The sequence below is a fragment of the Lissotriton vulgaris genome, chromosome 4_1 (assembly GCF_964263255.1).
Source record: "Lissotriton vulgaris chromosome 4_1, aLisVul1.2, whole genome shotgun sequence".
Classification (NCBI taxonomy): Eukaryota; Metazoa; Chordata; class Amphibia; order Caudata; family Salamandridae; genus Lissotriton; species Lissotriton vulgaris.
Genome location: NC_141691.1, coordinates 1,183,759,630 through 1,183,771,957, shown reverse-complemented (window position 1 = coordinate 1,183,771,957; position 12,328 = coordinate 1,183,759,630).

Below are 12,328 nucleotides of genomic sequence, written 5' to 3'. Positions count from 1 at the left end.
GCATGTGTTCTTAACTTCAGTGCAGTTTGATTTTACTTGAACTGATCACGCTTTTCTCCAGGGTAAAGCCTACGGAGTCTGCCTTTGCTGCCTGTGAACTATTTTGTAACCTAACAAGTTTACATTTTATTTATTTATTAGGGCCACCCTCCCCCAAATGAATAATGCGCCTAATTCTTAAAGATGATCTCCTAATTTTGTTATATCAGTGTATGAGGTTGGCATTAAAGAAATCTTTGATAATGAAGTGTTGTTCAGAGGAAAACAGTATTATACCTGCTGTAGTCAGGAGCTGGTTGGTTGAAATGATGCATGTGGGGCATGTGTGCATGATTCCTAATAAAATAAGATAGTGGAATTAGGGCTGGTGCATCCTAATTGTTTAGCATGTAGTCAATAAAACAAGAGGTTGCAATGTGTATACAAAGAGTGATAAAATTATGAAGTCTAGGACCCTTCTGAATAACCCAAGGTCACACCTTAACCCCTTCCATGCAGATGATGGCCGGGAGCCGTCATGGCACACAGTGCTCGTGCGCTGATGATGGGTCCCGGCCGTCATGACTGCACCCGCGATCGGAATGTGCAGCACAGGCGCAGAATCGTGGACGCACCCAAGGGGTTAAGTAGACATGGGAAAGTGTTTGAATTTATGTTTGAGATATTTTGACTGAGGATCTCAGGTTTGCTATTGTGTTAATTGATTAGCAGACCATATAGGTTGACATTACATGTTAGTGTCACCAAGATGCACATTTTATGTTGAGTTATCTAAATTACAAGGCTTCTCTAGAAGAGTTTCACAAGCAGTTAAGTTCACAAAGTTTAATGAGTATCCAAGGAGAAGCAATATTTTTTTGAGTAAGTCTATTATTGTACAGAAGAAGAGCAATTTTTGTCCTCCTCAGGAAATGGGCCAGCTTAGCTAGCTGACAGAGACGTTGATCAGTGTTTTTAGGTGGGGTGTGGCATATCTTGTTCTATTCTTGAATGTTATTCAGTCTATTGTGAGTCTTATCAAAATATTCGTCATTCCTAATTGGGAGTGTCTCCTTTTGAAGAGCTGAAAGTCCATCAGACTTATCATTCATAGTGCTATCTCCTATGACCTTAAACAATTAGGGGAAGATGGAGAAAGTGGAGTCTGGGAAGAAACTGGGGGGCATATGTACAAGCCCCTATCACCACCACAACATCACTTTCTCCGACATTGTGGTGGCGAAAGGGGCTTAGCCTTATTTACAAGGCAGAGTAAAACCACTTACCAAGGCTCAACACTGCCTTGTAAATAAGGCCCCTTTCATGTTATGGTTAGCGTGAAAGTGGTGGGCAGTGGATGTTGTGGTGGGCGTTCCACCCCAACACTCATTGCTATTAATGCTGCCTTCTATGTACAAGGGCAGCATGCATAGGAAGCAGCACCAAAATTAAGACCAAGGAAAACCTGGTCTTAACTTGGCGAAATATGGAAACATGCACTATTTCTACTCCTTTTTGCTATTTCCATCTTTGATGCCTTGTGCAGCAAAGATGGAAAAAGCAAACTGCCATGGGTAGTTTATGTACAGGAAGGTGTCCCTTCCTGTATATAAACAATCTGTAAAAAATATCAATTTTGTGACTTTTATATGTGCAGCATGAAGCAGCACACGTAAAAGTGACAAAATGGCATTTTAGTATTGTTTATGCGCAGGAAGGGACACATTCCTACAGATAAACAATCCTCCCGTGCCCGCAGACACCTTTGCGTTATGGTGCAAGGGTGCCTGTGTTGGCGCTACACTGCTAAGTGTAGCGCCAGCGCCGGGGGAAACGCAAGGCTACACCATATCCTTGTAAATAAGGCACAGCCTTGCATTTCAGAAGTGGCAGAGTGAGGTGTTAAGCCATGACACCTAAGGCAGCACTCCACCACTTCCTTGTACATATCCCCTTGGATTCCCTAAAGACAATGGACATGGTAAAACCGGGAGGGATTGATTGGTAAAATGTACAGAACCCAGGGTTGTCAAGGCGGGTGATGTTTTCAACATTACATTGTCTGGGGCCTGCATCACACTGCGTGAAATAACCTGGATCAAACAGCCCCCTTCAAGTTTATTTTAATTCATTATGATCTATTACAAACATTCGCATTGGCTTTGCACCTTTTCTCAGGTTTACCCTTAGTACTTCATGAACAAGTTACAGAACTAATTAATATAGGAATGTCAGCAGAGATCAGCCCTTCGAACTACAGAGGTGCCAGCTTTAGGATTAGGTGGTAACTGAAAAAACCCAGGTGTAGGTGAGCAGGGAGTGCTAAATATGAAGGTGATTTCTTTAGTGGGATTTCCTAAACCAGGAGGCCGCACGTTCTTCTGCTGTACTTCTGCCTCTCTAAATCAGAGAGCTTTCTGCGCCATCTTTGAGTCAGTCGCTAAAGATGTGTATATTGGATATTATTTATTGCAGTCCATGTTAGAAGTCAGTCAATAGGGTAATGAATTATTTGTTTTCATTAAAAAAAAAATCGAGAATCACTGTCTTGTTTGTTATAACGTATTGGAGTTAGAACTGATTATTTTAGACTATAATAGTTTGCAGCATGGTTGGAGTCCATAGTTTATTTTTTTTAAATGCTATTTTAATCATTGAAAATCTACCCAGATATCGGGAACATTGGGTAGATCCATTATCAAACGCTAAACAAATTGTACTTTTTATCACCATGTACACATGATTTTCGTTTTAGATAATTTTGTTTTGAAGTTTACTGTCCAATAAATGCAATAGGCTGCAGAATAACAAAACCCGTCGTATATTAATAATTTGCACCAAGCATGCCCAAAACGTGTTTTTGTATTTGCCACATTTCCCAGGAAAACGGTGTCATGTCAATCTGCCTTCTAAAATAGGCTTATTTTTTCCAGCTATCCTACAGTTATCAAATGCAGGCAAGCATAGACAGGTAGAGTTAAAAGGCCAGGCCCTTTGTTTATCTACTGGGATCTCAGTCATTTCGAAGAACCGTCCAACAATGAAGCTATTACTTGGAGTTCGATACCAATGAAAATGTTGTAATTGTCCACACAAGTTAAATGTGTGTTAGTGCTGAAGTAGTTGGAACTTTGAAATCTAATGACAAAGCCTCTCTTGGCCACGTTTGTGAGGCCATGAAATGCGTCAACACCTCGGGGGGTTTATGATTACAGAAGTCTGTGTTATCATGAAGAGCCAACAGTTGTTGAAATTAATGTTGTGCTGCTATGTAACTCCATCACTGGAACTCCTACCTATATAATAATGTCAGCGTCTCAGAGAATGAGTTAGATGTATGTTAGATTTGGATAGTGACTTCCCTGCCGGTCATAGCAACGCCACTATAATAGTCAATATTGTGTTCAAAACCAATATCTCACATTGGGCATGCTTACATTGACTTTTTTCAACAGCATTACGATCCTTGAAGAAGTTTACTTTTGTTTTCGCCTTCATTAGGAATGGAGCAGGAAAAGCCTGTTTTAATTTACTTTGGGAGCGTGTCCACATGTGCATCTCTTCAACGAGCATCTAAACATGTTTACAGCCATGTAAAAAGTGCCTCTAATCCAACCATTTTTCTTACGTCTGCAGCTGCTACATAAGGATGAAATGAAGACATATGCTTTCCTTCACCTTTTCAACTCATGCATTTTGTTAGCCATGAAAAGTCTGCACTCCTTGAATGCAAGGAAGACTCATCAAAAAGTAGATTACTATAACTCATGCCCCCACGCACAGCCTTGTCATCAATGATGGCATTTCTAATGTTGCCGTGATGTTATCAATGATGTCATACAATATGTCATGAGTGATGCAATACGTGGGGTAATTAGCAGTGCATGGCAAGGGCGTGAGTTATAGATTCCTTGGGGAATGAGTTATAGTTACTTGAGTTAACAATAATTGGTGAATTTCAGGGATTTTCTTTTTTAGTTATATTGTTACCGAAATTTTAACCTAACTATAACGTCACTTTAACCTTTTTTTCTAGTGAATTTCTAGTTGTGCTTTTACCAAATGTACACACAGGGGTTGGCCGCAGGGTTAGGGTTGTGGTCAACCCCTCACAGGCAGCCAACCCCATGCCTTGCATGGCCTTTGGTTGTGCGCAAGGTGGGGGTTTCATTTATTGCTAAGACGAGTTGGGGTGGCAACGTTTAAACCAATGGGGCTCCTAAACTTTCCACTACAAAACAACAATTTAGAAATATTGCTGCTAAGGTATACTAAAAATTATATTTCTTACTTAAGCTCCCTCCCATAGGGCTTCATAGACCTTCCTTGAGGGAGACTTACATATATCCTTAAGGCAAGTGGTGGAATTGCCATTAGGAGAAATGGCAAATTTGAACTAGCAGTGTCACACATTGTCCTATCGATCTACAGTGGCAGTCTGGGATCTATGTTGTTTCTGTCACATACAGGGTGGCACAAATAGTGCGTCAGTCCTGGGTGAACATTCTGCCTTACATACCCTTGGTACCCTGGGTGCCATATACTAGTGACTTATATGTAAGCCAGTCCTTGCCAATTGGGTGTAGCCAATTAAACATACCTTTTGTAATTGGTCAGAAGATTGGCACTGAGGCTGGACACTAGGCCTCAGTGCATGTTCAAAGTCGAAAACCCAGTAGCTAATAGTCCAAATGGGGAAAAAGTGGGGATAAACTCCTTGCAATGTGGAAAGGTGAAGGCAAACCAATTAGAGTGATGTATTTTGGCATGAATGCCTTTCTTAAAATCTATTTGCAGCTCTGCAGCGCTTTAACATTGTAAGGTCTACTGGTGTTAAGCAGCAGGGAGGATCCACTTATGAGGCAAGATTATCTAACTTATGCATCAAAAAATGCAAATTAGTGGCAAATTTTCTGTCAGTAGATTTTTATTTATTTGGGACAGAAGGTAGATCCACCCTAAACACTCAAATTCCTATAAGTACTTCATTGTCAACTGAAATTCTTTTAAAAACATCTGTTTCAAACTAACTGCCCCAAAATAAACATGCATCATAAAAATTACATTATGGGTACCATGTATATTTTAGTCCTATACTACCATCTTTGGATTCTGCTAACATTCATAAGCCACTCGGCCGGCCCAGTGGTTTATAATGTCACCTTAACCTGTTGATGGGAGTATTGGACTAGGTTAGACATTAGCCTTCTATGTGTTATTTATCTATCTATCTATCTATCTATCTATCTATCTATCTATCTATCTATCTATCTATCTATCTATCTATCTATCTATCTATCTATCTATCTATCTATCTATCTATCTATCTATCTATCAGCCTTTGGATGGGAAGACACTATTTGAAACTCAATTCGGATAAAACCGAAGTGATTACTTTTGGCAATCTACAACCAAAATGGGATGGGCTATGGTGGCCGGCTGAACTAGGGCAAACCCCAAAACCAGTGGTGAAGGCCAAAAATCTCGGAGTTCTGATAGATAAAGGGCTCGCTTATGTACATCAAATTAACGCCAGTTTCAGCCTCTTTCTAACTGCTGAAGAAACTCAAAAAGGTCCTATCATTTATCTCTCAGGATCTTAGAAAAACAGTGGTAACCACCTTGGTGTTGCCCAAGCTGGACTATTGCAACGGCTTATATATGGGGCTACAAAAACAACATCTAAAGAAGCTCCAGATGGTGCAGAATGCTGCAGCTAGGCTACTTCTGAAAATCCCCAAGTACTAATCGATTAAAGAAGAGATACGGAATCTCCACTGGCTGCCTGTGGTGCAACGTTCCAAATTTAAGGCACTCTGCCTTGCCTATAAATCATTAAATGGGGTAGGACAGGTACCTTTGAAACATCTATTCTCATGGTACCACCCAGGCAGGCAGTTAAGATCGTCAAATGCCAGATTAATGCTGGTACCTAAGATCCATACTGCTAGCTGGGGAGGCGGGAGCACGGCCTACTGTGTAGCAAAACTCTGGAACACTCTCTCTGCATCTTTCAGAGGGTTGAACTCCCTCTCCTCTTTTAAGAAAACAATTAAAAAACTGGCTATTCTCAAACTAACTGCACTGCGTCTCCTTTTTGCCTTCTGGTATTACTCTGATCCAGCGCCAAGACACCTCAGGGACTTCGTGCGCTCTATTAGTTTCACTAACATTAACATTAACATTAACATCTATCTATCTATCTATCTATCTATCTATCTATCTATCTATCTATCTATCTATCTATCTATCTATCTATCTATCTATCTAACATCACATGACTACTCATCAAATGCATCAAAGGCAGCCTCTAACATATACCCAAATGGGTTAATATTTATGTTAATCTACTTTTCATTTTCATTTATTTTATGCAGTAATTTTTTCTGAGAAAGTTAGTGTGATGTTCAATGAAAGGAGGTAAACTGGGAAGTAGATTTATCTTGATGTTAGTTTTATTACAAGGTTCAGTCATGACAGGAAGACATGTAGAATTAAGTAAACCAGATGAACAAGCCCCAATCGGAGTAGCATCCCTGCTGCTTATCCTACTTACATCAACTGACAATTACACTCAAGGATACACAAAGGGAACATTCCATGACATCACTGAGAATGGCTGAGCAGCAGAGTACAAAACACAGAGAAGGGACTAGACAGAGAGAAGAGGAAGTAACCAAAGTTGGTTGCTTCAAGTGGGTCAGGAATGATTACACGTGCAGGAGGCCAACGACAGTGCATGTCACTCAGCACCACACAACAATCTCACTTTCACGCTCAAGGGGATGTCTATAACTTTTCTTCCAAGACCCTAATTATACTTTTGGATTGTTTTTAAAGTGACTAATGACTGTACTCAAATATGACTTGGAGACTTAGGGTCCGATTTTTATTTTGGCAGACGGCCTATTTCTCCACCAGAACAACAGAGAAAATTACGCTGTTGCTCTGATGGCGGTGATATCTGTCAAATTTTGAAATGTCAGCGGGCATAACATGCTGCTATGTTGATTAAAAACGTTTGTTAAACTAGTTTCTTGAAGTATTGCCAATAAATATATTTGATATTTTTCAACTTTGTTCTACTTGTACTTTAAGGCATAGGGATAATTGCACCTGATGATAATGATGAACCAGAGGACAGTGTCCAATCCAAGGAGAAAATCTAATTCACCTCCAATCAGCTATTGTAGTGGCTAATACTGCCCAAGAAGAAGAGGAGTGTTGGAATCTGCTTTTTATGGTTACCCCACTTTTTGCTTGATGTTTCACTGTTTTTGACTAGTCTGACTGGGATCCTACTAACCAGGGCTCCAACCTATCTTCTTTCTCCCTTAAATTGATATACATGTACTTTGGTACACTCCAGATTGGATACAGCGGTTACCCCTATCAATCCCTAGTATATGGTACACCGTGTACCCAGGGTATAGGTACCCCGAAGGCCTCCAATGGGCTGAAGCATGTATTATGCCACCCATGAGAGACCATACAAAATGGAACTATAGGTCCGCTACTGCAGCCTGTGTAAGGTGGTGCTTGCACCACTTACTTTAGATCTAGGTTCACTATATCTAATGGTCACTACACTTAAAACTTATAAATAACCCCTACAGCAGGCCTTAACAATCCTGAAGGCAGGGTACTGGGTTTTATGTGAGAGGGTGCCCCTGCATGAGCAGAGCCACTCTGCAGCCTTCGGAGACTCAGCCGGACATTTAGGTAGAGGTGCATTATATCCTTGCGGTAAATGCTATCTCGAAAACGGCTGCATAGACACACTTCGTGTTTGTATAAAAAACCTTGGAATCATACCTCCACACCAGTAACTGATATGGGAGGTATGATTCTGTCCTTAAGAAGAGAGCTTTGTGGGGTCACCAGTCTACTCCGTACCAGCTTTCTCGACCGGACAGCACAAAATGGATGCTGCCAGCCAGAGACACATTTCTGCTCTCCTGCTGCTTAGCCAACCTTCAGTAGGGGAAGGCAGCACCATCGGCATCCTGTCACAGGAAGGTGTGACCACCTCCCAGACAGGGTTTAGTGTATTGGGGCTGGGTGGGTGCACTCTTAGAGTGCCTGAAAGTCTGCAGTTTGGGCACATTTGGTGTCCCTGTGCATAGTCCTGCTCAAATCAGTTCTGGGAGTCACTGGCTCCTGCTCTGGGGCGAAACTGGACAAAGGACATGGGTGTAGCCAACTCTCTGTCCTGCACCTCCCCTAGTAGGGTCCCCTGAATCTGTCCAACTCTCTGGCGTCGATATAAAATGGGTTACCTGGTTACAGGACATTAGATTTTAAATGGGCAAGGTTCTACAAAGAAGAAACCACTGACCTTCTACTATCTGGACACCTGGACATCGCTGGACCTTGACTGGGCTTGACTTCGTCCCCCTTTCTCTTTGAATCTGAGTTTGTGCCATGACTCCATGCAGGCTTCCTGCAGGACCTGTGGGGCACTTCAAACAACAGAAGAATCTCCCTTGGAGTGAAGGAGTCACTCCCCTGCTTCACAGGCACCTAAAGCACAACTGACCTGTAGCTGCTCCTGAGCTCCTGTAGACTCCGAAGATTTCAGCAACACAGGAGGTAGGTTCTTGAAGGTCCATGAGCTTGATCTACCTTCTCACAAATGTTGAGGCTAGTATCCCTTGTGGGGGCTTCGTAACCTGAACCCCTGTGCACTGCATCGATTTGCAAGTAGATATGCTTCCTGGCAATTCCTGAGCTTGTGCATTGGACTCTGTATGGTCCTGACCCTGAGCAGTATTTGCACCAAAGAACTCCAGCCTCCTCACACTGTGTGCTCCGTGGGCTGGTGCCTTTGTAATCTTGATCGAGGTCCCCTCGCGACTCCTGGTCATTCAGCCTGTGGGTCCTTCTGAGGGTCATCTTTATTGTTCTTGGGCTTTCCTGGTTTCTCTGGATGTGCCCTGACTCTCCATTAATTGGGGATCCCCTGGATCTTGCTGTTCTACAACATAACCTGTTTGTCCTTTTTGCATTGGTTTATTTATATTATTTATTTCAGTGTTTTATAGAGTGCGAACTAGACCCGTTAGGGTATCAGAGCCGTTTACAGAGTCATAGAGTTGTACCAGAGGCATGGTATCACAAGAGTATAATATAAATTAGGGAGGGGGTGCTGAGTAGAGGGATGGCAGTATTCAAAAACAGTCAATATTACAGTTGCTGAGGACAGGCCCCAGGTTTCTTGGAGGGGCGAAGGTCGAAGGAGGGAGGCAATAGGCTTTATGGTGGTTGTGGGACGGGGTTTGGCCGAGGAAAATATTCATGAGGAAGGATTTAGCCTCCTTTTTGAAATGGGCAAGAGAGGGGATTCTTCTGATGGCAGGTGGGAAGGAATTCCATATGCTTGGTGCAGCCCGAGCGAATGCCTGATTATAGTTTCTTTTTCCGAAAGCATGCAGGCTGCAGTAGGAGGGCACTGGTAGACCATGAGTTTCTGATTCCTACGGATATCACAAGTTTCTGTGCATGATACGCAGGGGAGTTTGAGTGTAGGGCCTTGTGTGTGATGCATGTCAGCTTAAGTTGTATTCTGGCCTCGAGAGGAAGCCAGTTCAGCGAATTCAGATTAGGAGAGATGTGATCAAATTTCCTTGTGCTGGTAAGTAGTCTGGTGGCTGCATGGAGGCAGGTTTTTTTGTAAATCTTTTTATTAGTTTCAAAACAAAGAAAGTAATAGACATATCAGGTGCCATACATTCAGACATAATAAGAAGGCAGACAGATATTGATAAAGGATGGATAATAAGCAGTAAAGAAACGGCTGAGACGCCTACGCCAATGTATGAGAAACAGGATGTGCCACAGTACAATATACTATTCACATTAAGCGCAAGCTCTCAGAGTCTGCCCTCCCATAAAATCAGGATAATAGAAGCATGAGCACCATAGTCTGGAATACCAACAAAGTCAGGATGTTCCACCAACTATACTTGTAAAAGGAAAGTGAAAGAGAGTGTGAAGAAAAAGAAACCATAAAAACAAAAAGAAGACAAAACAATAAACCCATCCCCCCACCCTGCACCCCTGCATATGGCTATCGCCTAACCCCAACTAGCAGTGTGCCTGTTGCGGTAACTAACTAAATACTAAAAGTAGAAAATGGAGGAGGGCATCTTCATACATGCCCCCGGTCTCCGCTCCCCCCGCAAAGTCAAGAACCTCCAGATTAAGGTCTCGAAATCTATTCAGCTGTAAATACGTAGCGCAACAGGGGAAACTCTAAACACCGCCCAACCTCCCGAACGCATCGTGGTTGCAAACCCTGTGTCCAGTAATACCCGATGGCAAACTCAATCACACAGTCTCATCCTTGACCCTTCTAATCAAACATGTGCGCCCCTTCCGGACAAACTGTCGCTTCCGCAGGATAGTCAATGCACAAAAAAGCTGTAGCAAAGCTCAATCCGAGACGAAGCAGAGAGATGAAAGTGTTGAGAACTCCGCTAAGTCCAAAGACTCCCCACACCGTCATGGATTCCCAAAGTTGTTTTGTCCACCATCTTAGCGGTGCCGATGTATAGAGGAGTGACGCAGTTTCAAACCAACAACAGTTCCCATCAAAAGTCTTCGGAAAGGGAGCATCAGGTAGTCCATCCATAGTCGGCCACGATCGTAGGCCTGGCAATCCAATTGCGGCATCGAGCTTGCTCTCAGCACCCAAAACACTGGTCAAAGGCTCCAACGTCTCCCATAGTACGGGGTCTGCTTCCTCCATCAAAGTGGCCATCTTGGGCATCTCCAGTCACTTTGTTTCTTGTAGTGGACCAGGGTCCGGTTCCATCCGCCCAGTTCAAGACAGAAACCCTATCATTTTATGGATGCGGGCTTCAATGCAAACATGAAGTGACCCTATGGCTGCCAACACCGTTCGTAGTGACGGATAACTCTCAGTCCGCTCCACAACATCTCGCTCAGTTTCGGTCATATTCGCGTCCCCAGAGAGCCCGGTCTCCCCGGGGGGAATAGGTGGATGCGGAACGGACAATTTCAGAGGGGGACTTATCGTTCGGGACAAAAGCAATCCAAACTCAGCCACAGCCGGTGGAGATCCCAACCCAGCGAACAACGGCGGGGCCCTAACCGGGCCACTGTGCCAGGGACCCCCGTCCGCCGCTCCAATTGTGCGTTGTCACCCCTCCTTTAATATTCACCAATTCAGCCAACCATCGTCAACTTCGGTCCAAGAAAAAAGTTTTCCACCTCGGTAGACCGGACCCTGTTACACAACTACAGCCGATGTTGTTCAACTGAAACCCGGCAGGGCCAGTACTCGAGACCCCGGCTTCCAGGCTGGTCTAGGCCGCAAACTGCCACACGACGTATCTTTGTCTACCAAACTTGTAGAAATCTCGGGATTGCACCGTTAAGCTCCAGTCCGGTTCACACACACGGAGGCAGGGCACAAAAACAGGATAAATAACAGGATCTTCTGGCAGGAGTCGGAGGTCGGCGGAGCCGGGAGCTTACGTGGCCATCTTGTTTGCTGGCATAGCTCCACCCACCGTATGCAGGTTTTTAAGGGTTCTAGGGAGATCTTGGATACACAAGAGAGGGTAGAAAAGCCAAATTCTAGTCTAGAAATGACTAGTGCTTGGACTTCAAGTTTTAGGTCGGGTGCGTCAAGGAAGGGTTTCAGTTTCCATAGGTAGTGCAGGTGGAATATGGCAGATATGGCCATTGAGTTGATGTGGTCTTGAATGTTCAAGTTGTAATCCAAGGCTATTCCCAGAGATTTTCCGAGTCCACAATGATCGGAGGACAGTTTAAGGCTGTGATGGCTTTAATCTGTGTCTGGATCTCCGAGTTTGTTTTAGGCGGGGAAATTAGAAGGAACTCTGTTTTCTTTGCATTGAACTTGAGTTAGTTGGAGGAGAGCCATTGGACGGTAATCTTCAGGGCCTCATTCAGGGAGAGAATCTCCTCGAGAGATTAGATTTTTATGTAGATCTGAGTGTCGTTGGCGTACATATGATAGGAGATATTTGGGGTACGAAGGACTTCGGCAAGGGGTTCTAAATAAAGGTTGAAAAGGGTGGGGGACAGCATTGATCCTTGAGGGACTCCAACCATGACCAAGGAGAGTGCGGACAGGTTACCGTTGATTAGGAATCTCTGATATCGGTTTTGGAGGAAACCAGTCAAAGACAGGGCCATCTAATCCCATCCTAAGATTGAGGCATTCCAGTATCTTCCCATGGTTGACCGTGTCGAAAGCCGAGGATAGATCTAGGAGAATTAGGAGACAGTTTTTGCTTTGGTCAAGGGCTTGTAGGGCATCATCGACGATGTGGAGCATGGTGGTTCAGTGCTGTCT